The 23,827-nt window shown below is 37.9% G+C and overlaps 1 protein-coding gene and 1 long non-coding RNA gene across 2 annotated transcripts in view; one reads left to right on the top strand and one right to left on the bottom strand.

The window, feature by feature from the left end:
* MACROD2 (mono-ADP ribosylhydrolase 2) overlaps positions 1-23,827 on the top strand; it is a 2,018,887-nt gene that overhangs the window by 1,704,957 nt on the left and 290,103 nt on the right. The window lies entirely within an intron of this gene.
* Positions 4,544-7,175, bottom strand: LOC122237265. The gene is made up of 3 exons (XR_006215602.1): positions 7,041-7,175; positions 6,346-6,471; positions 4,544-5,065 (listed from the first exon to the last, which is right to left on the bottom strand). It is a non-coding gene; the product is annotated as an uncharacterized LOC122237265 (long non-coding RNA).

Below are 23,827 nucleotides of genomic sequence, written 5' to 3' on the forward strand. Positions count from 1 at the left end.
TCCCCCTATCGTGTTTTGTCCCTGTCTCTCTCTCAAGAATAAACATATATATACGTATATATACATATATGTATGTATATATCATGATGTATATGTATATATCATGCTGGGCTGCTGCTTGGCCCCATTCGGTATTTTAATAAATTCTCAGATGATGCTGATGATGATACTGCTGATCTGGGAAACATTCTTTGAAAGCCACTGGCCTACTCTATTTTGGGCTAGGGGTTGGCAAATTACAGCTCAGGGGCCAAATGTGATACATCCTCTTTTTGTAAATTACATTTTATTGGAACACAGCCATGTCCATTTATTTATGTATTGTCTATAGCTGTCTTTGTGCTATATTGGCAGAGTAGTTGGGACAGAGACTATATAGCTTGAAAAGCCTGAAATATTTTCTATCTGGCCCTATCCAGAATAAGTTTGTAACATGCAGGTTGTCAGGACAAACTCATACAAAAGTATCATCTAGTTCTCTCCTCCTGGACTTACATTTTAACATGGTGCTAAAAATTTAGTGAGATTTAAAGGAAAAGTATAAGAGAAAGTCATAACTGACCGATTCTATCTCCGTTATTCATAACCTTGTTATCCTTTCTTTCCTTTAAGGATCCCTTCTCCATTCATACCCCGGAATCCTAGCCAATGCCACAATCTCTTCAAGTCAGCATGGTCAAAATACGCTCCAGACTGGCCTTTCCCTCTCAATACTTTCTGCCTCCAGTGTACTCCAGAAAGCATTTCAAGATGAGATATCCTAAATGTAGCATTTAGATGACAGTCATCTCCAGAATAAGATTCTGCTGTTCCAGTTTACCACATGCGACACCACACACTACGGCTATCTTATCTACCATCTGTGATTTCCTGTGGTTGCAGGGTGTGCTTTGACCTGCTCAGAAATGGAGATGGTAATGAGTTTTACCAGCAGGAGTGGCAAGGCAAGTGTTCTACACATTAGCACAGGCTCTGCCACTTTCCTCTTTTTCTCTCTGACCCAGGCAAGAGCCACTTCACGCATTTCATTTTGCTGCCAGCCTCTGGAGGCATCTGCGTTAGCAAGCCCATTAAACTCTCCATTGAAACCATACCAGTGTATTCACCGTCTTCCGAATTATTTATTACTTATCTTCTGTTATAAGTAATGCATTATTTATATTAGCTCTTTATTAGTTATTTATTACTAGTATAGTTACATATTACTAATGACAAATTATCTCAACACTGTGTCTTGAAACAATAGATTTTGCTTAATCTCATTTTCTATAAGGCAGGATTTGGGGAGTGTTTTCATGGGTGGCTTTTGCTCAGGGTCTTTCATGAGGTTATGGTTTAGGTGTCGATCTGGATTACAGTCATCTGAAGGTTTGACTAAGGCTACAGGACCAGCCTGTAGCCGAAGGCTCACTGTACAGCTGACAAACTGGTGCCAGTGGTTGGCTGTCGGTCTCAGGTCTTCACCACACGGATCTTTCCTTCTCATGCCATGGAGGTCAGCTTCTCACAGAGGAAGTGAGTCAAGAAAGCAAGGCATAAGCCACGGTGTCTTTCAAGACAGAGACTCAGAAGTCACATACTGCATCATTTCCATGTTATCTTTGTTGTTCACAGGTCAGTCCTTATCAAAGTAGAAGAGAATGACACAGGAATATGAATAGCAGGGGGTAAGAATCATTGGAGGCCATTGTTAAACCTGGGCACCACATAGTTTTAACTCTTCCCTACTCCAGGCAGGGACTTTTCTTCACCATTTTCTCCCTTGGTGGAATGTTCTCTGTCTCTCTCTGTCTTTATCTCTCGCTCTCCCATTTCCTGAATCAGATCATCTTTTAATGCTCTCATCTTGGTTCCATCATCCTGTGACATCTCCTCTGAATCCTTTAGCCTGAAGAAACTGCCTCTTCCTTTGTTCTCCTGTGGCCTCATTATCCTTAGTACACATTTTAGCAGGTACTCACACATAAGAAATAATTTTTATTCACAAATGAAATAGTCGAAAGCTCAGCTCTTCCTGAGCAAGGAAATTCTTTAATATTACTACAAAAATCTGTGTGAGACGTTGGGAAAAAAAAAACAACTTTAGAGATTGAACTGTATTGTATTACATAATGTATTATGAGTAATATTGATGTGGTACATTTGGTATAATGTAGACATCAGTATCTACCAGAGCAGTACTACTCAAGCTTAAATATCCATATGCATCATGTAGGCATCTAGTTAAATGCAGATTGAGATCCAAGGTGACACTGATGTTGCTGGCCCATAATACACACTTTGAGCAACAAGGTACTAGAGTACTAGAAGATGGACATAACATAGAATATCAATTGCTAGTAGATTGAAAAATGGGGTGTCTGAGTGGCTCAGTAGGTTAAGCGTCTGACTTTGGCTCAGGTCATGATCTCACAGTTTGGGAGCTCAAGCCCCACATCAGGCTTTGTGCTGACAACTCAGAGCCTGGAGCCTGCTTTGGATTTTGTGTTTTCCTCGCTTTCTACCCCTTTCCTGCTTGTGCTCTGTCTCTCTCTCACATTCTCTCTCTCTGTCTCAAAAATAAATAAACATTAAAAAAAAAAAAAAGCAAGTAGATTGAAAAAGAGAAGTATTGAAGAGAATCATGGCTGTATTCAATCACTAAAATTGGCAAGGCATAAATACTTGAAAACATGAATCATACATGTATTTCTTTATTATTCTGTTGTGTTGTCCCTTATTTTTATATGTACACATATGTCTTGTCTCCTCCAGTCTTGATTATAGGTTCTTTTGGATCAAGTGTGTTCATGTCACCCACAGAAATGAAGCATAGATTTTTCCTGAGTTAGGTACTCAGTAGATGTCTACTGTTTGATTGCTCTGCTGCTGATTAATCCCCATCATTACTTCCCCAAACATTTCTGTTTTCAGTGTAGGGGACTCAAAATGCCTTCTCACTGTAAATATGAATTTATTTGTTTTATTTACAATTTATTTTAAATACATAATACAATTCCTCATAATAAAATAAAACATTAACTAGTAGGCCTAAATACACACTAAGTTAAATTAACATGATCAAATTAATAGAAAAAATTCTGATGTAGTTACACCCCAACCCAATTAAATTAAAATCTTTGTGGGTGAGCCCAGGTAGAGGTACTCTTTAAAACTCTCTGGGTGATTCCAATATGAAACAAAAGTGAAGTCTAATTCATATCCTACTAAATTTTAAGATATAATAAGTATATTTTTATTAGTATGCCCCAAAGCATAGTTTTATAATATGTAACTTGGAAATATCAATGAAGACCAATTCAGAGAATTTTTTTTCTTTTTTCTTTTTCTTCTTCTTTGTTTTGTTTGTTTGTTTTTTGTTGTTGTTGTTGTTTTGGCTTACAGGACATAATTGAATCAGTTTATGAATTAATATAGATAGGCTATAATATTTTTTTGTAATCCTGGAGCAATCTAACTTTAAGTAGTGTGGTTTGTTAATCAGACAGAACTTATTGATGTAGGTTGTACCTTTTTCTTTTTTTTAATTTATTTTTAACGTTTATTTATTATTGAGAGACAGAGAAAGACAGAGCATGGGCATGGGAGGGGCAGAGAGAGGGGGAGACACAGAATCTGAAACAGGCTCCAGGCTCTGAGCTGTCAGCACAGAGCCCGATGTGGGGCTCAAACTCACTCACCATGAGATCATGACCTGAGCCGAAGTCTAATGCTTAACTGAGCCACCAGGTGCCCCCGGCTGTACCTTTTTCTTAAAGTAAATATATCAGATCATTTTGCCAAATTATTCTCAACATTTTAAGAACATGAAGACATGTTGCAAACATTTTGTGTGTGCTAGTCAAAGTCAGTCTCACCTAGGACATTGTTGGGGCACCTGAGTGGCTCAGTCAGTTAAGCATCCAATTTAGGCTCAGGTCATGATCTCATAGTTCCTGAGTTCCGGCCCCACGTCGGGCTCTGCAGAGCCTGGAGCCTGCTTTGGGTTCTGTGTCTCCCTCTCTCTCTCTCCCTCCTCCACTGACACTCTGTCTTTCTCCCTCTCAAAAATAAATAAACATTTAAAAAAATTAAATAGGACATTGTTAAATGCCTGCCTTATAAAGGTTGTCATCATAAAAAAGATCGCTGTCATTTAGGAACATTTTAGTCAGAAGAAAATAATGTCACTTATTTTTGCTTACTCAATGTCAGAAACTATAAAAGGTAAAATAAAGACAGCCTAGTACTGTTAATGGGACCCTGAACATAGAGTCAGAATACTTGGCATCTCTTTGAAGCTCTGCCTCTTTCTATGTAACCCTTGGAAAGTCTCTTAACTTCTGATGGTCTCCAGTGTTTTATTTGTAAAATGAAGGTATTGAAGTAGAAGGCATATAAGATTCTTATAGCTGGAAAGGGGTAAGGTGAGAGAGCAATGTGCTTTGAGTGCTTCCAAGTCAGGCACTGTGTGAAGTGATTTAAAATAATTTTCATATAACTCTCAAAAATTCAAGAACTCTATAGAGAATTTTCAAGTGGGTGGACATAAAAATCACTAGATTGTTAAAGGAAGCCCATGAAAAAAATCAGATAACACAAAATAAAAACACATTAATTTCTTTTGTTCCAATTCCCTCATAGAAAGATAATTTTATACAACGTGAATGTCAATGAGTTTGTTCCATAGATGAGAAAAACTGAAGCCCAGAGGTACTTCCTGTTACTGACATATGACAGCACACTGATAGGTGATGAGAATTTGTCCAGCTGAATCGTACAATCCTTTACTTCATCCAAAAGCTTTATCATCCTCATAACTCAGCATTTTATTCTGCATCAAGGTGGCTCTAAGATTTATATTCATGGTAACTTACAATGTCTGAAGCTGGTATGTCAGGAAGATTGTCACAAGTGGCCCAGGATCTGATACGTGGGTCTGGTGTTACAAATCCAGATTGGCATACCAAGGGCTGCTACCACTGGTACCGTCTAACTTGAATGCCTTTCTGGACAAATATTTTGTAACTGGATTCACAAAGGATTTTAATTCCTTCAGATTAAAAGCTGTGGTTCATCTATTGCCCTAAAAGTTGTAAACAGTAAATTACACAATGACACAGTCATGTCATACATACACATATACACATACATATAATCATACATAGTACATTGCACAGAAACATCACTGGTACCATGCACTCATCTGATCCTGGGGGAAGGAATTAACTGTGAAGGCGTAAAATATTTGTTCAAAGACAGGACCAGGGAACAGTTAATTAAACATCATTTCACCTGGGGGTAGTAAAGCTATGCCCAGGTGAGATATGTAGCTAAAATCCTGGTAAGTTGAACCAGGAGACTGCGATAATCATACAGTGAGTCAACAAAATCAACAAATAATTATTAAGCCTCCACCACATGTCAGACGTTTGTTAGGCACTGGGGATATAATGATGATCAAAACTGTCCATGATCCCAAGGAGTTTATATACTAGTGAAAGGAGAAAGATACCAAATTTATAAAACTTAAAAAAAAAGTAAGATCACATTAGGCATTGACTAGTATGATGAGGAAGATAGAGAAATGTGATAGAGAATGAAGAATGAAGGGTAAGGGCGGTCATGGAACTATTCTTCTTGAACCGAGATTCAAATGATGAAAGGTAGCAGTGTCAGAAAAATTGAAGGGAAAAGTGTTTCAAACAGATGGAGCAGAAAATGCAATGGTCCCAAGATGAGAATGAGGAGCTTCTGCAAGAGGAGAAGTTTTAATAGCGACAGGCTTTTGAAATCCTTATTTCGCTCATTCCTTCATTCATTTATTTATTGTTTATTCATCAAAATATGTATTGAGCACATACTATGAATCATTTACTTTTCCAGACATATTTCCCTGGCCTTGTGATACTTACATTTTCATGGGGGACACAGACAAGAAGCAATACGTAATAAGAAAATTATGTAATACATCAGAAGATAAGAGCATAAGAAAACAGAAAACGAGCCTCAGGAGAACCAGGAGTGGCCATGGGAGTGGTCAGGGAGGGCCTCACTGAGAAGGTGAGACAGGAGCCAAGGCTTGAAGCACCTGAAGGAATTAGCCATGCACATTCTGGGAAGTGGCAACAGCAAGCACAGAGCTGTGTTGGAAAAACAGCAAGGAAGCCAGTGTCGCTGGAGCGGAGTGAAGAGGAAAGCAGTGGGAAACATGATCGGTGAGAACCTGATCATATACAGTAATGCCAGGAGTTTGGCTTTCCCTCTGAGAGACATAGGTAGGCCTCGTGGGGTCTTCACTCGCATTCTAAGATCAGTGTGGGCATAGAAACCAAGGAATTCCATCCCAAGTGATAGGAAAAGCACCTAGGAAGGCTGGGCCTCCCATGACGTGGTGAGACCATGAGAGGCAGGTCCACCACGTCCGTGCACGGTGGTCCTGGAGAGGGTGGTGAGGAGGAACATCAGGCTGACTCCTACAGGTGGCCGTGACTGCAAAAGTGAATAACAGTGCTTTTTGAGAAATCATATGTTATTATTTTTTAATCTAGGAACCATTCGACTTTCCTAAAATGACATAACAAGCTATTCTCTAGAAGTAAAATATAAACTTCCTGTTACTGAGCCATGAAAAAGAAAAGTACCTGAAGCAGTCCATAAAACTTTAAATTTCAGCAGAGTGCTAATTTAATCAGGGAAACCACAGCATTTTTGCTGTCTTCATTAAGCATGTTATATGGTCTCTGAGAAATCTGACTCTGCATCCAGAAGGGTAGTCATACTCTCCTTTTATCTCTAACAGATGTGGGCATCAAATGTTTATGGGCATGAAAAAGGCCTTCCCATTAAAGGAGACCCTGTCAAGGAGCAGGACTTTTTTTTTTTTTTAATGTTGTTTTATGCACAAAACATTTCTTTTGAAATCACTGAGGCCACATAAATGTTAAAGAAGCAATGTAATATTTTCATAACACGTATTTGTCTGTCGCTGCTGTTTCTTGCAGAATTTGTCCCACAGTGATCTTTGGGTTAGTGGTTTCTAAGTAGCCACCAGGACTGACCTTCTGGGGGCCTCACAGACAGTGATGCATTGATCCACAGAGACCACCTTTGGGGCTCCTGCTTTTGGCGAACACACAAGCAAAGTTTTCTTTTCCTGAAGTTATTTTATCCATCCTCGCCACTTCCTTCCACAGTCCTTTCTAGAAACAGAATTAAATTGCATTGGGAATAACAAGGAGGAAAAATAATTCACTCATATTTTATTGTTTTAATATATTACATTTGTATCACTGTTGATTTATGTTCTCTAATCCGTTGTCCCTCTGTTTTGCATTCTCCATGTCTAGTGGGGGTGTTGAATGAGAGTAACCAGTAAATAGGCTTGCAGAGAAGAATGTGGGGAGTGGGGAGATGTGGGGTGAGGTGAATCAAGGCTTGTTTTCTTGTTGATCTTTTACTTTGCTTTCCAAAGCAGGGGATAATGATTGCATGCTTCTGATCAGCTACAGGGAGGGGAGGTAATCCCCAGTACTTATATGTTGCATATTATCTGTTAATTGCTAAAATAAAAGGGACAGTAAAAAAAAAAGTTCTTTATATAAATGGAGATCTCTGGACACTTGACAATGACACACTTCTCAGTATATTGAGAATCATCTTTTTTTCTCCCCAGACTCACCCAGCCTTGATTGTCATGTTAGCCATTTTCACTTCTGCCTGCTTAGCACTGAGCAGCTGCTGGCCTTCACAGGGAGAGAGAGCCCCCAGTTGCTCTGAGCTCCTTGCTGGGTGTAGTGATTGCCTGCACATCCCATCACGACTCCGGTGGGGACCCCAGCTCAAGGAAATTGAGTGTGCTTTTCCTTACTACTACGTTTTGCTTTTGTGCTTTGATTTCACAGAGAAAAGAAAAGGTAGATAATAGAATATTTATTCTTGGCTGCTGGCATACACTGCATTCCTACTGGCATGCACTTTCAATCCACTCCTGACAACTGGCATGAATCACTCTCTGTTTAGAGTAATATCATGCTTGCTTGAGGTTTCTTAGGCAAAAACCATGAAGGTCCCCATTTTGCTGGATCCCCGTGTGTCAGTGATTAAGAGAGAATAATTTTGACAAGCGGGTATCTGACACCATTTTCTAAGTGTCACCAGCAGTACTCTTCCCTGAGGTCCCTTGGGTTGCAAGCATTTGATTTGGATTTTTCCTACTCCCTTTCTTGAAATGCATGACTAAGAAACCTCCACTTTCTCCCATGATTCTTGGTTATTCTCTTTGAAAAAGGAAGCAAAACAAGAATATTATTGTCAGAATATCCCAGCCCTGTTGTTTGAGGATGCTACCTTCCAATTTAAAATGACTGGTCATCCAAATATTGCTTCTTACACATGTACTTGTTAGAGGATATAGAACAGACCATCATCACACTTTTTCTTAAAAAGACTAGAGGGTAAATATGTTAAGCTTTGCAGGTCATATAGTCTCTGTCACAGCTGCTCAACTGTATTGAACTGTAAAAGCAGCAATAGACTATGTATATAGCCATGGCTGTGTTCCAATAAAACTTTATTCACAAAACCAGATGGTTGACTGCAGTTGGCCCACAGGCAGTAGTTTCCTGAACTTTGGTATAGATGGTAATTCTTGGAGCTTTGGGGATAACCGCTTTCCGTCTGCTCTTAGTTAAGAAGATGTTGCCAAGGGTCCTAGTGGCAACCTCCCCACCAGGAATGGTTTCTTGTGATCTAATTGCACATCTTGTTGTTGTTGTTGTTGTTGTTGTTGTTGTTTTTTAACTCTATTTGCTCTAGACCCATCACCAACAAAGTAGGCAAGAGCCAGGGAAACTGTTGTTAAAAAAACAGAGGGTCCAGAAGCCCAAACTCTCTAAAGTTTAGCTTTATTTTGTCATCCAAGCTCAGAAAGGCAGCTCTCATTTTGGCTCCCCATCCCTGTCTCCATTGCTCGCTTACTCTATTTCAGTCCTGGCAAGCTGAGATCCCACAATCTTCGAACCTCACATTAGCAGCATCACTGGCCCCAATAACAGGAACACCATCCATGAGCTAGCCCTTTGACAATGCAGAAAGCTTTTCATGCGCCTTACCTGATGTGATCCTAGCCCAATTATTTGAGGCCATTATTATTATGATTATTATTTTCATTTACTGTGTTTACTAATAAAACAGCCCTGAAGAAGTCGAGGGACTTGTCCAAGATTCTGCATCAAATTTATTTCACCTTCAGGTGACTCAGAGATCTCTGACTCTTAATTCCTTAATTCCTCTATCTAGTGCTGTTCCTCAGTCCTGCTTCACTGAGGATCTGGCTTTTGCCATTCCTGTTTCATGTCTTTTCTGACAGATTATCAATACCCTGAGATGGAACACTCCATTCTCTGAAAAGAGGAAGAAAGCTACAGAAGACTATCCAGGATAAGAACGTTTTTAAATATATGGTGTTAGGGGCGCCTGACTGGCTCATTCAATTGAGCTTCCAACTTCAGCTCTAGTCATGATCTCACGGTCTGTGAGTTCAAGCCCCATGTCGGGTTCTGTGTTGACAGGTCAGAGCCTGGAGCTTGCTTCAGAGTCTGTGTTTCCCCCTCTCTCTGCCCCTCCCGCGCTCATGCTCTCTCTCAAAAATAAATAAGCATTTAAAAAAATGCTACCAATGGTAGCAGGAGACAAGTCTTTGGTCAAGAATTTTCCAAAATATAGAATTCTTCCCTCTTCCCTTAGAGTTAAGCAAGACCAGTGTTACCCAGGGTCTGGTCCGGTCTGGGATAGGTTTTAGGAAACCGGAAGTGAGGTGGCGTTACCCAAGCAGTGTGAGAAGACAAACACAGAAGAAAATGGTGATGTTGAAAACTCATAGTCCATGGAATCCAGGAGACCAAAAGGGAAGGGTGAAAATTTTTAAGACTAAAGATTGGGGCACATGGGTGGCTCAATCAGATAAGCATCCAACTCTTGGTTTCAATGCAAATCATGATCTTGCGACCATGGGTTCGAGCCCCGCATCAGGCTGTGCGCTGGCAGTGCAGAGCCTACTTGGGACGCTCTATCCCTCTCTCTCTGCCCCTTCCCCACTTGTGCTCTCTCTCTCAAAAGTAAATAAATAAACATTTAAAAAAAAACTAAAGATTAAAGCAGTTGATAAAGTTCAGTTGTAGCAGCAGGAGTCATGTGCTCGTAAGCACACATGCTTCCACACACAAGTGGTACCAGGGTATTCTCCTTGGCCTAAGTTAGTGTGTTGACCACAGACATCAAAAAGAAACAACCAGCCAATCAAACCAAATTCTAGGCCAGCTGCTCATCTTTCTTCCTCTTTACCCGGGAGCCACATCCAGAACACCTAAGACTTGACCTATCTAAATATGCAAGTTTTTCTCTTTCCTTCTTCTCCTGTTGCCTCAAGTAGAAAAGTGCATCAGAAATTCTTTGCTCCACTGAGAAGTCCTTGGCTTCTGCCATTCACTGGTTTTTGTTTTTGTTTGCTTGTTTGTTTGCTTGTTTGCCACTCACTGTTGTTTACACAATTATCTCACATCCTCTGCTAAAGTACATTTGAGCTATCTTCTTCCAACAGCTACTTTTTTATAGCTGAAGGAGAAAGGGGTCTGAAGAAAAGAGAAATAAGAAGCCAAAGGCCAAAGATGCTTAAGGATAGGCTCTTTTTTGTTAAGAAGAAAAGACAAACAAATAAGTACCATTGTTTCTAAATGAGAGATAGAGATTTTAGGCATGATTAGGTTTTTAACACAATCTCCATAATGAATCACTTACTCTGAATCAAACAACATCAGTGATTTTCTATAAAACTTCTATAAAAGTCCTGGGATACACCCAGAATCTTTGTACAAATATTTGCCATATACTTTAATTTTGGCTAATAAATATGCATATATAAATACATATATTCATATAATATAGATATACGTATGCATTTAATAGTATATACTGTATGTACATGTGTATATGTATATGTATATATATATGTATAGGTATATGTGTGTGTGTATATACATATATATAGCCTCTTAAAATTATATGTGTATGAGTATATACTCCCAAATTTTTAAACTAAAAAATTTGAAACTGGCTTAAAACTCCAAAATTTTTGCAATTAAATGCTCATGAATCTTAAACAGATCAAGAAGTCTTCTAGTGAATTGGAATTCTGCTCTACTCAATGATGTGTTGTAATTACATACATGTTTTTACAGTTATAGGAAAATGCCAGTTAAGGTGTTGTTTAGGACATAATGTCGAGTTTACAAATTTATATTAGAAATTAATTTGTTACTTTGGCTTCTTTGCTGGAAAATCATTTTATGTTTAAAATGCCATCATTCAATTATTTTGTAAGATGAAACTGAATCCAATTAGATTATTTTTATTTCTTAATGTAGTTTTGTGGGGTTTTTAAATGCTTATTTATTTATTTTAGAGAGCGAGCATGAGTGGAGGAGGGGCAGAGAGAGAGGGAGAGAGAAATCTCAAGCAGGCTCAGCACTGTCAGTGCAGAGTACAATGGGGGGGCTCGATCTCACAAACCATGAGATCATGACCTGAGCCAATATCAACAGTCAGACGCTTAACTGACTAAGCCACCCAGGTGCCCCTTTAGTGTAGTTTTTTTTTTTTTTTTTTTTTTTTTTTTTTTTTTTTTACATCTCCTAAGAAAAACATTCTAGGACACAAAAGAATTTGCTTGTCACTGTTTCTCATATATAGGGTTTTCTTTTTTTTTTAAGTTTATTTATTTATTTTGGGAGAGAGAGAGAGAAAGAATGAGTAAGGGAGGGGAGAGAGAGAAGGGGACAGAAAATGCTTAGTGGGCTCTGTGCCTACAGGAAAGATCCCAATGTGGGCCTTGAACTCGCAAACTGTGAGATCATGACCTGAGCCAAAAGTCATGTGTTTAACTGACTGAGCCACACAGGCACCCCTCAAATTTTCTGCCCATTTTTTAAATGTTTACTTATTTATTTTGAGAAAGAGACACAGGAGAAAGAGAAACACGGGAAGGGCTGTGAGAGAGGGAGAGGGAGAATCCTAAGCAGGCTTCACGCTCTCAGCACAGAGCCTGATGCAGGACTGGATCTCATGAACCATGAGATCGTGACCTGAGCCAAAATCAAGAGTCAGATGCTTAACCAACTGAACCACCCAGGCACCCCATTCTGCCCAATTTTAATTTAAAAAAAGGTTTTTTTTGCTATGAGTTATAGGGCTTATTATATATCCTTAGCATGATTTTTAAAAATGAATTTGGGGACCATTCTTGAGCACTATTTAAAAATGTGATACAGTGCTGTCTTTGTCTTGAATAGGCAAATGTATATGTCAGATGTCAGCTCTGCTGAATAGAACTGTATTTCCCTTGGTCAACTAATGCAATTCTGAACTTACCTTAGATACTTTTTTTTTCTTTTTTCTTTCCTAATTAAAAATGTAACTCATTTTTTTAAATTTTTTTTAACGTTTATTTATTTTTGAGACAGAGAGAGACAGGGGGAGGGTCAGAGAGAGAAGGAGACACAGAATCTGAAACAGGCTCCAGGCTCTGAGCTGTCAGCACAGAGCCCAACGCCGGGCTTGAACTCATGGACCGCGAGATCATGACCTGAGCCGAAGTCGGACGCTTAACCGACCAAGCCACCCAGGCGCCCCAAAAATGTAACTCATTAATGCAAAATAAAAATCCACAAAGGATAACAATATTAAAATATACATCATATTACATATATAAATTACCATGTAAGAATTTTATTGACTTTATGCCAGAATAAGAGAAAATTAATCAGCACTGTATCTCTACAAAAGTTTTGGTCATTTAGAAAAGAAGTAGACAGCATTTGATATTTTTCTGTCTACAAGATTTGCTAGTAAATCAAACAATATTGCCATACCCATGTTGCATATGTTTTGTTAAAGTGACTCTAGCAGCACTTCATCTCGAGACGCTTGCTAATTTCTTATAGTATATATCTTAATTAAATAATGTTGACAATTAGTACCATTTATTGAGAGCTTATTGTAATGCCAGGTCCTAAAGTAAATGCTTGCTGCTTTTGTTGTTGTTATAGTCATTTCACGGTCACAATCTTAGGAGGTAGATCATTTTATTACCCCCATTTTATAGGTAAAAGGACTAAAGACTGTTTCTCTGCCTCACTCAAGTACATCATCCAACAGTAACAGTTTCATTAAGATTATATATATGTTTTTTAAAGTATCACTCCACAGAATATATTGTCCTTTTTACTCCAAATTATGCAAGGTATTACAGCATTTTACATTTTTTAAAAATATTTATCTATTTTTGAGAGAGGGGGAGAGAGCACAAGTGGGGGAAAGGTTAAAGAGAGAGAGGGAGACACACAATCTGAAGCAGGCTCCAGGCTCTGAGCTGTCAGCACAGAGCCCAACGCGGGGCTTGAATCCACCAACCATGAGATCATAACTTGAGCTGGAGTCAGATGTTAACCTACTAAGCCACCCAGGCACCCTGTATTTTACATTTTGAAAGCACAGATGGTAAATAAAACGATTGTTTGTCTTCATTCCTTACAGATTCTTTCAACCAGCCCATAGGAGTGATTACTATTAAAAATAATACTTAAGGGTGCCTGGGTGGCTCAGTCGGTTGAGCATCTGCCTTCAGCTCAGGTCATGATCTCACCCTCCATGAGTTTGAGCCCCATGTCAGGCTCTGTGCTGACAGCTCAGAGCCTGGAGCCTGCTTCAGATTCTGTGTCTCCCTGTCTCTCTCTGCCCCTCCCCTGCTCATGCTCTGTCTCTCTGTGTCTCAAAAATAAATAAAAACATTAAAAAAAATAATACTTAAAAACTTTCCCCAAATATCTGCTCAAAAAGAAAAAAAAGTTTTCTGATCAATTAATATCAATGTTAAGTCTTCTTTCACAAACTATTGAAGCAAGACTCTCTCCTTTGAGTGGTTTTATTCTACAGCAGATGTCTCACTCTCCAGACCCATGGATTTTTCAGCCAGTTTAAACTGTTTAAAAAATGGCTAATTCTAAATATGTGTTCACATTTTGATTACAACCAAATGTTCCAGACCCATCCCTGTATTTCACAGACTTACTTGGAACAGTGCCAGCAAAGCCAGCTGGAGAGCTGCTGGAGACCTGGGGAGGTCAGCAGGGAGTGCTGCCTTTTGTACTCAGCATTGAGTTTTTTAAGATCCACCAGCTTCAGACTCTACCACCAATTCTGTTTATGGTGTTTTTAAAACTTGGGGGTGTTTTGTTAAGTCACCTTATTTTTTTTTCTCTCATCACGAGGCAACTCTTCCCTTAACGAGCAATAACAAAGGAACAGAAAAGAATAAAATCTAACAGTGAAAGCCATCAACACGTTTTCTTTTCTGAGCACCACTTTTTCAGGCATTATTCTTTATAAAACATCATAGCAGGCCCTTCCTGAAAAGAAAGAGGAAAAGAAACTTTACATGATTAGGAAAGAATGGGAATTGAAGATACTGAAAAGTGTAGCAGGAAATGAAAATATAGTGACAGAAGAAGAAAAGTAATTCTATGTTGTCCAAAACATTATTTTCTGTAACCTGTTCACACTGACTTGTGTGTGTGTGTGTGTGTGTGTGTGTGTGTGTGTGTGTGTATTTCTTGCCATCTCATTCTGGTGTTAAAAAAAAGTGTGTGTGTGTGTGTGTGTGTGTGTGTGTATTTCTTGCCATCTCATTCTGGTGTTAAAAAAAACAAAGTATTACTATGATCAGCTATGAAACAGCACTTCCTGAAGAGATAATCTCTTGGTTATAACTATTTATTTCTTAATTAAATACTAAATGTATCCTCTGAAATAGTTACAGTGGTGTTTAGTGTGCCCCTTTAACTTTAAGGGAAGAAGTAAGATTTTTGAAAAATTTTTAACAAGAATCATGTCTTTTTGAAGAAGGACAAGGACTAATAACTAGAGTTGTAATTTCTTTTTCACCATAAGCCCAATCAATTTGATTTCTTTTTCTCCTAGGTTAAAAAATGAGCTGAGGCCAGCAAAAAGTCATAACTGGGTCACTAATTAAATGTCAGAGATCTGCTTGTCTTGTGGAGTTGAGGACTATCTAGTTGAAGAAAATAAAATCATTGACTGATATTTGTGACAGTGTATGTGGAGGAGGTGAGGGATAAAGCTGGCGTGTTCACTGTTGGATAGAACTATTTACGTTACTCGTGATTCATAAAGTGATTGAGAAAGCATAAAGCCTTGGACTGTGTTAGAAGTTTTGTCTCCAAATGTCCAGATTTTTCAGATATGTGTTGGCACTATGCTGTGGATTAAAGAATAAAAGAGGTGTCAGCACTCAGCCTTCATCTAGATACCCGAAAGACAAGGATGTACCTGCAAGGGAGAGCTTAGCAAGCAGTCCATGAGCTGGGAGGAGAAACAAGCTTGGGTGACATGGCCTGAGGATTGACTCCTGGATTGGGTCAATGTAAGACAGCTGTTTTGGGGGGGAGTTGTGGTGAAGAACTAGAGTGGATTCAAGAGAAATTTAGAGGAGGAGAAATGGAAGCAACAAATGTAGGAAACTCTTTCAAAGAGCTCTTCTCTAAAGAGGCATACAAAAATGGGATGATAGTTGGCAGGGAAAATGGAGTCAAGGAGAGGGTTTGGATGAAGACAGGTAAGAGGATAGTTTTGACATGGTGGGCTGGAAGTCCATGATAATGTCTATAATTTCATTTTGCTTTCTTAGCATATGTGCAAGTTACTCTTTAATCTCATTTCCTCGTGTCAAAATATGGCTTAATTTCTACTGAAAGCATGGCTCCTGACTACAGATCAGTTATGATTACAAGTTTTAAGTGACTATCGCATTCTTCATTATGTTGCATTTACATCAACAGATAATGCCACGGGCATGGAAATCTTTTGTATTTCAGGAAAATATAGCATTTGTTCCAAGATTTATAACCCAGGCTCTGTTTACCAAGCCCTGTGCTCATGAGGGGTGTCTTTATCTAATTCTGACCAAGGCATTTTAGAATTCTGTGGACCAGCAAACCTTGCTTCTCAAAGCTGGCTCTCAGCTCCAGTCCCCAGAGAAAGGAGGCAGGAAGTGTTCTCTTCCACCTGCCATTCCAGGAGTGCATGCCTATATTTAGGAATCTCTCCATCGTAGATCCATGACATTTATGGGGAAAATTATACCCTGAAACTATATGGCAGGATGGCAATAAATCTAATGAGTGCATATATGAGGAGAACTAAAATCTCTCCTTACATCCTCCACATGACCTTGGATAAGGTTCTTGGTTATTTGTCGACTCAAGTGGCCGTTCTTTGGAAGTGAAGATGGTGGTATTAGGTACCCGAAATATTTCAAAGGGTGTTCTGCACATTAAAGGTTCTAATTATCCTTCTTCAAGCCAGCAGCATCAGTACTGATTATTAAACAGTTTTATAATCCTAACTGGCCTGAATTTTTTTCAATGCAGTCCTTCAAATTACCCTTCTGCATTTATGAATCTTTCCCAAAGCATTTAAATCTGCATATACAAAGAGAAATACCACTGCTTATTCATGAATGCTACTGAACAAAACCTATATTTATTTCATGTTCGGGCTGTAAATATCAGAAATTTATGGATGATGGTTTCTTAAGAAATAAGCACCCTAGGCTTGAAATGACTGGCAGTTCTATTATAAGGGATTCTGAACAAGCTTTGAGGCTCCTGGAGAAGAATTTATGCATTGCTGACTGTAGAGACATTCCACAGCAAAATATTAGAAATTTACTTGTTCTCAACCTGCCATGATAGTTAGGATTGAACTCTGGAGTTTTGCCATCTAGAAATTAAGTATCTTTGGAGTTATCTGTTTAGTGATGACTATAATATGTTTTTCCTAATTAAGGAAAATCCATCCAATCAGCTCTACCACCGAGGCTTCTGAAAGCCAGTTTTGAATCTCAAAAGTGAAAATCATCCATTTCAATCAAGCTTCAGTGAAATAACCCAGTTAATAATTTAAGCATAATCACCAAAAAAAATAAGTTTGGTTTGCTTACACATTCATGAAATGGTAATGAACAAACATAGCTCTGTATTTTGCCAAATTTCAGTTTTAAACTCTACACATCACCTAACTTCTTCCTTTTCCTTCCCCCTCCTCTACATCAATTACAAACTGCCCTAACCAAGAGTCTTAGTAGATAGAAACAACTGACCAGTGCACCACTGGCTGGCTTAATCAACTCTGGTTTGAATCATTCTGGACTGTGGGCAGTGAGAAGTATGTCTGCGTGAGTCTTCACAGAGAGGCCCCTCTTCCTGTATAGTATATCCTTTCATTCATGAAGGGGACAAAAAGCTGGGCAAGTCCTAATTAATGCCTGTCATGAAGGGTTGATTAAGACATTATATAAAGTCATAACTTTTGCTTTAACTTCCCTAAAATATAAATGTAATTAAGTGAGTACAACTGTGAAAATCATCCCAGTTCATTGCTTAGATGTTTCCTTGCCTAGACCAGTCATGTTGAGCTTGTATGTTTCCTTTCTCAGGGTTGAGTCTCTCCTCTGAGCTTTGGTTAGATGTTAAAGAGAAAACTAAAGCATTTCCAAAATCCTAGCAATGACCTTAAACCTCAAAGTCCATCCACATAGAAACTTTTGGCCAATCTGTTACATGCCTTGTAACCTACACATGTGCTAGCAGATTCCTCTTAGAGACACTAACCAGCTTGCCATGAACAAGTTGCCATCCTTAAATGCACATTCTTGGTGTTGGTTGGTACATATGCTTTAAGGGGAGCACTGCAGTGATCTGTATATCTGCAATCTTGTAAACGAATATATACAGGAAAGCTTTTTCTTCAGAAGCAATTGGCTTTTCATTCACAGACCTCATGGAATGGTATAGGAATCATCTTGCAAACATTATAGGTTTGTTTGAAAAAAATCTGTTAAATGACTATTTTGCTAAAAGGCCAATTTCTGAGAATTTTTTTAAGTTTTTTTTTAATGTTTATTCATTTTTGAGAGACAGAGACAGAGCATGAGTGGGGAAGGGGCAAAGAGAGGGAGACACAGAATCTGAAGCAGGCTCCAGGTTCTGAGCTGTCAGCACAGAGCCTGACACAGGGCTTGAACTCACAAACTGTTAGATCGTGACCTGAACTGAAGTTGGATGCTCAACCGACTGAGCCACCCAGACACCCCTGTTTCTGAGCATTTTTAAAGTTATAGTTTCATCCTTGCCTCTTCCTTTGGAGTCTTATTTTTTAAAACAAATATATTTTTTAAATAATATGTATCATTATAGACAGTTCATAAGACACAAAAAAAGTAAAAACACAACATCAGTATTTTCACAATCCAAAGAAAACTGCTATTAACATTTCTATGTATTTTTGTCAATTTCTCTTTCCTACATTAATACAGTTAATCACTTTTATTTGTTTTTATCACAAAATGAGAATGATCTTATAACATCTCTTAGAGAAATTTTTTGTTACCTGATTTATCCCCTCACAGTGTATATATGGTTTGTGTGATATATAAGAGTGCATAAAAATATATCTGCACAGTTTAAGAACAATTATAAAGTAAATACTCTTGGGGGCACCTGGGTGGTTCAGTTAGTTAAGCTTCCAAATCTTGATTTTGGCTCAGATCATGATCTGAGCCCCATGTTGGGCTCCATGCTGGGCTTGGAACTTGCTTAAGATTCTCTCTCTCTCTCTCTCTTCCTTTCCCCACTCTAAATAAATACTCTTTTTTTTTTTTAACTTAATTGTATATAGTTATTTATTTATTTATTTATTTATTTTTAATTTATTTTTTTAAATTTACATCCAAATTAGCATATAGTGCAACAGTGATTTCAGGAGTAGATTCCTTAATGTCCCTTACCCATTTAGCCCATCCCCCCTCCCACACCCCCTCCAGTAACCCTCTGTTTGTTCTACATATTTATGAGTCTCTTATGCTTTGGTCCCCCTCCCTGGTTTTTTATTATTTTTGTTTCCCTTCCCTTATGTTCATCTGTTTTTCTCTTAACATCCTCATATGAGTGAAGTCATATGATATTTGTCTTTCTCTGAATGATTTCATTTAGCATAATACCCTCCAGTTCCATCCACGTAGTTGCAAATGGCAAGATTTCATTCTTTTTGATTGTCAAGTAATACTCCATTGTATATATATAGATACCACATCTTTATCCATTCATCCATCAATGGACATTTGGGCTCTTTCCATACTTTGGCTATTGTTGATAGTACTGCTATAAACAGTAGGGTGCATGTGTCCCTTCGAAACAGCACACCTGTATCCCATGGATAAATGCCTAGCGCACTTGCTGGGTCGTAGGTAATATGGCGGTTCCTCAAAAAATTAAAAATAGAACTAAATAAATACTCTTAATGGGCCTTTGGAATAATTCCAGCTTATGGCAATTGTAAGGATGTTGTGAATAGTTTTGGACATGTGTCTTGGGGAATATGTACAGTTTTTTTTTCCTATTGTGAATACCTATGAATGGAATTGCTAAGGCACAGATATCTTAAATTTTACAAGATAATGCCAAACTGTTTTCATAAGAGGCTATACCAATTGACACTTCCAACCAGCAATTCCACATTCTCACTAACATTTTCTAGTATCAGATTTTAAAAAATATTTTGAGAAGCTAATGGATTTGTACTTTTACTTCAAAATATTATTAACTTGCATTTCCCTAATTACTAATGAGTTTCTCCATATTTCTACATCAAATTTATTAGTCACTTGGATTTTCTTTTCATAAAGTATATCTTTTAGGTCTTTTACCTATTTTTTTCCTTTGTGCTAGCTGTATTTTTCATATCAATTTGTGAGAGTTCTTTGTATATTCTGAATACTATTCCTTTACCAAATATATGGGTCATAAATGTCTTTTCTAATTCTGTGGCTTATCTTTTTACTCCCTTTTGGTATTCTATCATGAAGTGAATTTATTAATTTTAATGAATTTGAGTTAATCTATTCCTTTATGATTTGTGTGTTTAATATTCTATTTGAGAAAACCTCCCTACTCCAATGTCATAAAGATATCATCCTACATTATCTCTCCACAAACCTTGTAGTTTTTCCTTTTATATTTGTATCTCCGATAGACCTGGTACTGTCATGTATGTAGAGATATAATTTCATTTCTTTTATAAATGGATATCTAGTTGCCTCAGTGAAACCTACTAAGAATCCCATTCTTGCCCCTTGTCACCTTTGTTATGTAGCAGATGTATATATATTGTATATATATGTGTGTAGGTCTAATGTTAAGATCTTTGTTTGAATCCTTATGTCAGCATCTCTTTGCCTTTGATTTTTACATGTGAAGGTATATGTTTTCTCTTAAATTCAGTTCACTGTTTTTTTTTTCTTCATTTGAGAGAACCTATATCCTGTTTGCTCTGACCCCTACCCTGCTCTTATCAGCAAAGTAATTGTGGCAAATTATCCTAAAACTGTTTTTGCAACACTTGTCCAGAAGTCTCTAGGATGGGAAGAGATGCAATGGCAAAACAAACCTTCAAAAAAAATTCCTGCTAAATTTTTGAACTAATCATTGGGCAAATTGGTTTTGGGTGGACTGTGTTTCACTGAGCTGGTGTCCTTTAATCATCCTTCCATTGGTCTAGGCCCCCCTGCTGTTGTGCTCCTAATGTGATTCCTGACCAATAGGATTTCTTTGCTATGAGTTTAATAAAGGCATTGACACACACATTGGACCTGTGAGTCACTTGTCCTCATATACCTCCTTTTAATGAATACATTTGAACTGTTGGACCATCTGACTACTTAGTTCAAAGTTAGGACTCCTTGAACTCTTGCTTTTATCTCTCAACTTTTAGGGCTCTAAATGCAAATATAAAACTGAAAATAAAGGGTAAAACAGAACAGCTGATTGATATAGTCTTAAATTCGTAATTCAGATTATGAGATATAGGGAAATAACACAAGATGATTAAAACCAGCCACTAGAATGAAAATTCCTTGAAGGTATCTCAAGTTCACCAGTGCATTCCCAATGTCTAGAACAGTGTCTGGCACACAATAGAGGCTCAGTCCTTAATCACATTTCCAGACAGGAGTCTTCCATTAGAAAAGGTCTCTTCTGCAAAAATCTAGTGTCTATCAAATTCAGAAAAGAGTCGCATATTATCCCTTTCTTTTTCTACCCCTGGACATGCATGATAAGTAAAGGAAGTCTCAAAAGAGACTACAATGTAACTCATTGCTCTCCATCCCAAAGAAAGGTAGCAAAGATAACATCCTTTTGTGCGCTGCCTCTTGGAAGGAAAATTTAGCAAGAATAGCAAAGATAGTGATGACAGGAACAGCAGCTTCTAGTACGTGTATAGTGAGCACCATATGCCAGTGTCGTCTTAAACTCTTCACATGAAACATTTCATTTAATCCATACCAATCCTATGGACTCGGCACCTTCATTCCTTTCATTTTACAGATGATGGGCAAGGCAATGAGAAGTTAAATGATTCATCCTGGGCCATCCAGTTAGTAAGAGCAATGTAGAGTTAATACCCCAATAGGCTGTTGCTAGCATGTTGTGTTCTTAAAGGTTATTCTATGCCGCATTTAGACAAGCCAATTCTAGTTCACCCCCAATCCTATACACTGCATTCACACAAAAACACCAATATTTTATGAGAACTTGGGGAGAGGTGTATATTTTATTTCCATTACTTGGATTTTTATCTTATTTCTTTAAATCAATTAAAGTTCTGTCACCTTGAGATATTGGAGACACCCTAGATCAAAAGGACATCCACATGTGCCAGCCATTTGAGGCCATTAGGTGATGAATTGTACATTACTTTCAAGGAGCACTGTATGGCCAGCAAAAGAGATGCAAGAACAAAGAATTATGTGCTAGGAAATTTGTGTTAAAATAGAGGTGTGTACAGAGTGCTGCAGGAACACAATGAAGTAATGTGATATGGGTGAGAGAGAGAGGGGCAGGGTGTCAGACAAGTTTTGCAAAGTGTGTTTTGAGGGATGAATAGGAGTTTAACATGTAAGAAAGTAGGATATTGGTGTCGATGCTCTTTGCAAAGGTGCCAAGCCCGAGGAGAGGTTAGCATGCTGGATGAGGGTTGGCAGGGGGTGTATTAGAAGAATGATCTGAGACAAAAGAGCCAGTTGGAAGATCCAAGGTTCATGTAGAGTCAGCAAATTGGAGTTCTGCAGTGCCCGAAGTCATATACCAAGGTTCAGACAATTTTCCATTATCCAAATGAGTCACCATAACGGATGAAGGTCAACAAACCAGAGGAAAGGAAAGGTTAAGTATCTTGTCCCAGGTCACTCAGCTAGGAAGATTTCATGTAATTAAAAGCAATTTTCTGGGAAATAGATAAGGCATTAGGAGAGATATCAGACTCTGTGTGAGGTACTTTTTTGACACATACATAGGCATGGTATTTTGTTCCCTGAAAATAGAGTGAGTAATCAGGATATCTTCAGAAAATTAGAATTATCTTCAACCTGATGCCTTGCACCTATTTCTTGTTCCTTTTATATTATTCCTGATTTATGTGTCTATACATAAAAATTTACTTTAATTAATAATTGCACTGCAATACATTTGCAAGTGTTCCCTTTAATACACACCTACCCCTTTCTGTGATTTAAATAAATATATTAAACTCAACTAATTTTTCATAATGTTCTCAATTATGATAGCAAAATAGCTCAGTTCTGGGAAAATACACCAATAACTATCTTGAATTGCAGAAACAATAAAATTAAGAGAGTTTTAACTAAACAGTTTGAGTTTTTTAATTGAAATATTCATGCACAAAAGCCCATGATGTCACCACTAATGGCTAATTTATTTGTTTGTCTGACTCATAATGAATATGGGAGAATTGTTTTAATAAAGATGAATTGCTTATAATAAAGACTAAAATCCCTTTAATTTAGTTTAACAAAAGCCAGTGTATTGGCAGTTTTTGTGGAAGAAATGCAAGAGTTGGTTCTTTCAGAAGTTCCATGCCAGATTTCAACACTTTGCATGAGAAATCAGAAGGGCATTGTTAACATGCTCTATTTCATTTGGAACAGTTTTAACTTTTGGTAGTCAGCTCAATAAACAAAATTGTCTGCTTTTAACCTGGGACAATAACATGCTGCATGAGGATATGCCACTGGCTAAGTTGTCACTTTTTCTTTTTGTATTGGAAATAGTTGATGAAAAACGTCAGCGTAAGTTTCCATTTTCTATTTTTGGCTATATATTTGTTCATCATTTAACAGAGTTACAGAATTAATTTATGGAACAAGACTACCCAGGCCCCATCTCTGCTATTTTGCATGGAATGAGGAAGTTGTTTTGACCTCACTGCCATAGAGGAAAAAACAATGTAGACTGTATATCTTCCTATGTCTCCAAAGGAGTGCTCCAAATCCCACATTTGTTTTCTGTCTTTACCAAATGCCTACTTTGTGCTTTAAACTATACAAAACTCTTGAGGGGGTGTCTATGTGTAAGAGATATAATGCAATGGTAAAGAGAAAAGGACCTAGCTAGGCTCTAAGGTTACCTGACCCTAACAGCCCTATCTGAGCCTCAGTTTCCTATCTATTAAATGAGAATCATACTTACATGTGTAACTCTGGTGGAGACTAAATAAAACAATATAAATAGCATTAGACCATTGTAGATGCTCAGTACCTGTTAGTTTCTCATTTTCTATTAAGTGATGAGTTTCGAATCACCTTGCAAAGAACCATGTTCAGGCAGGATTCAGGTACCATATGTACAGTATAATTAATTCT

This window comes from Panthera tigris, chromosome A3 (genome assembly GCF_018350195.1).
Source record: "Panthera tigris isolate Pti1 chromosome A3, P.tigris_Pti1_mat1.1, whole genome shotgun sequence".
Taxonomy (NCBI): Eukaryota; Metazoa; Chordata; class Mammalia; order Carnivora; family Felidae; genus Panthera; species Panthera tigris.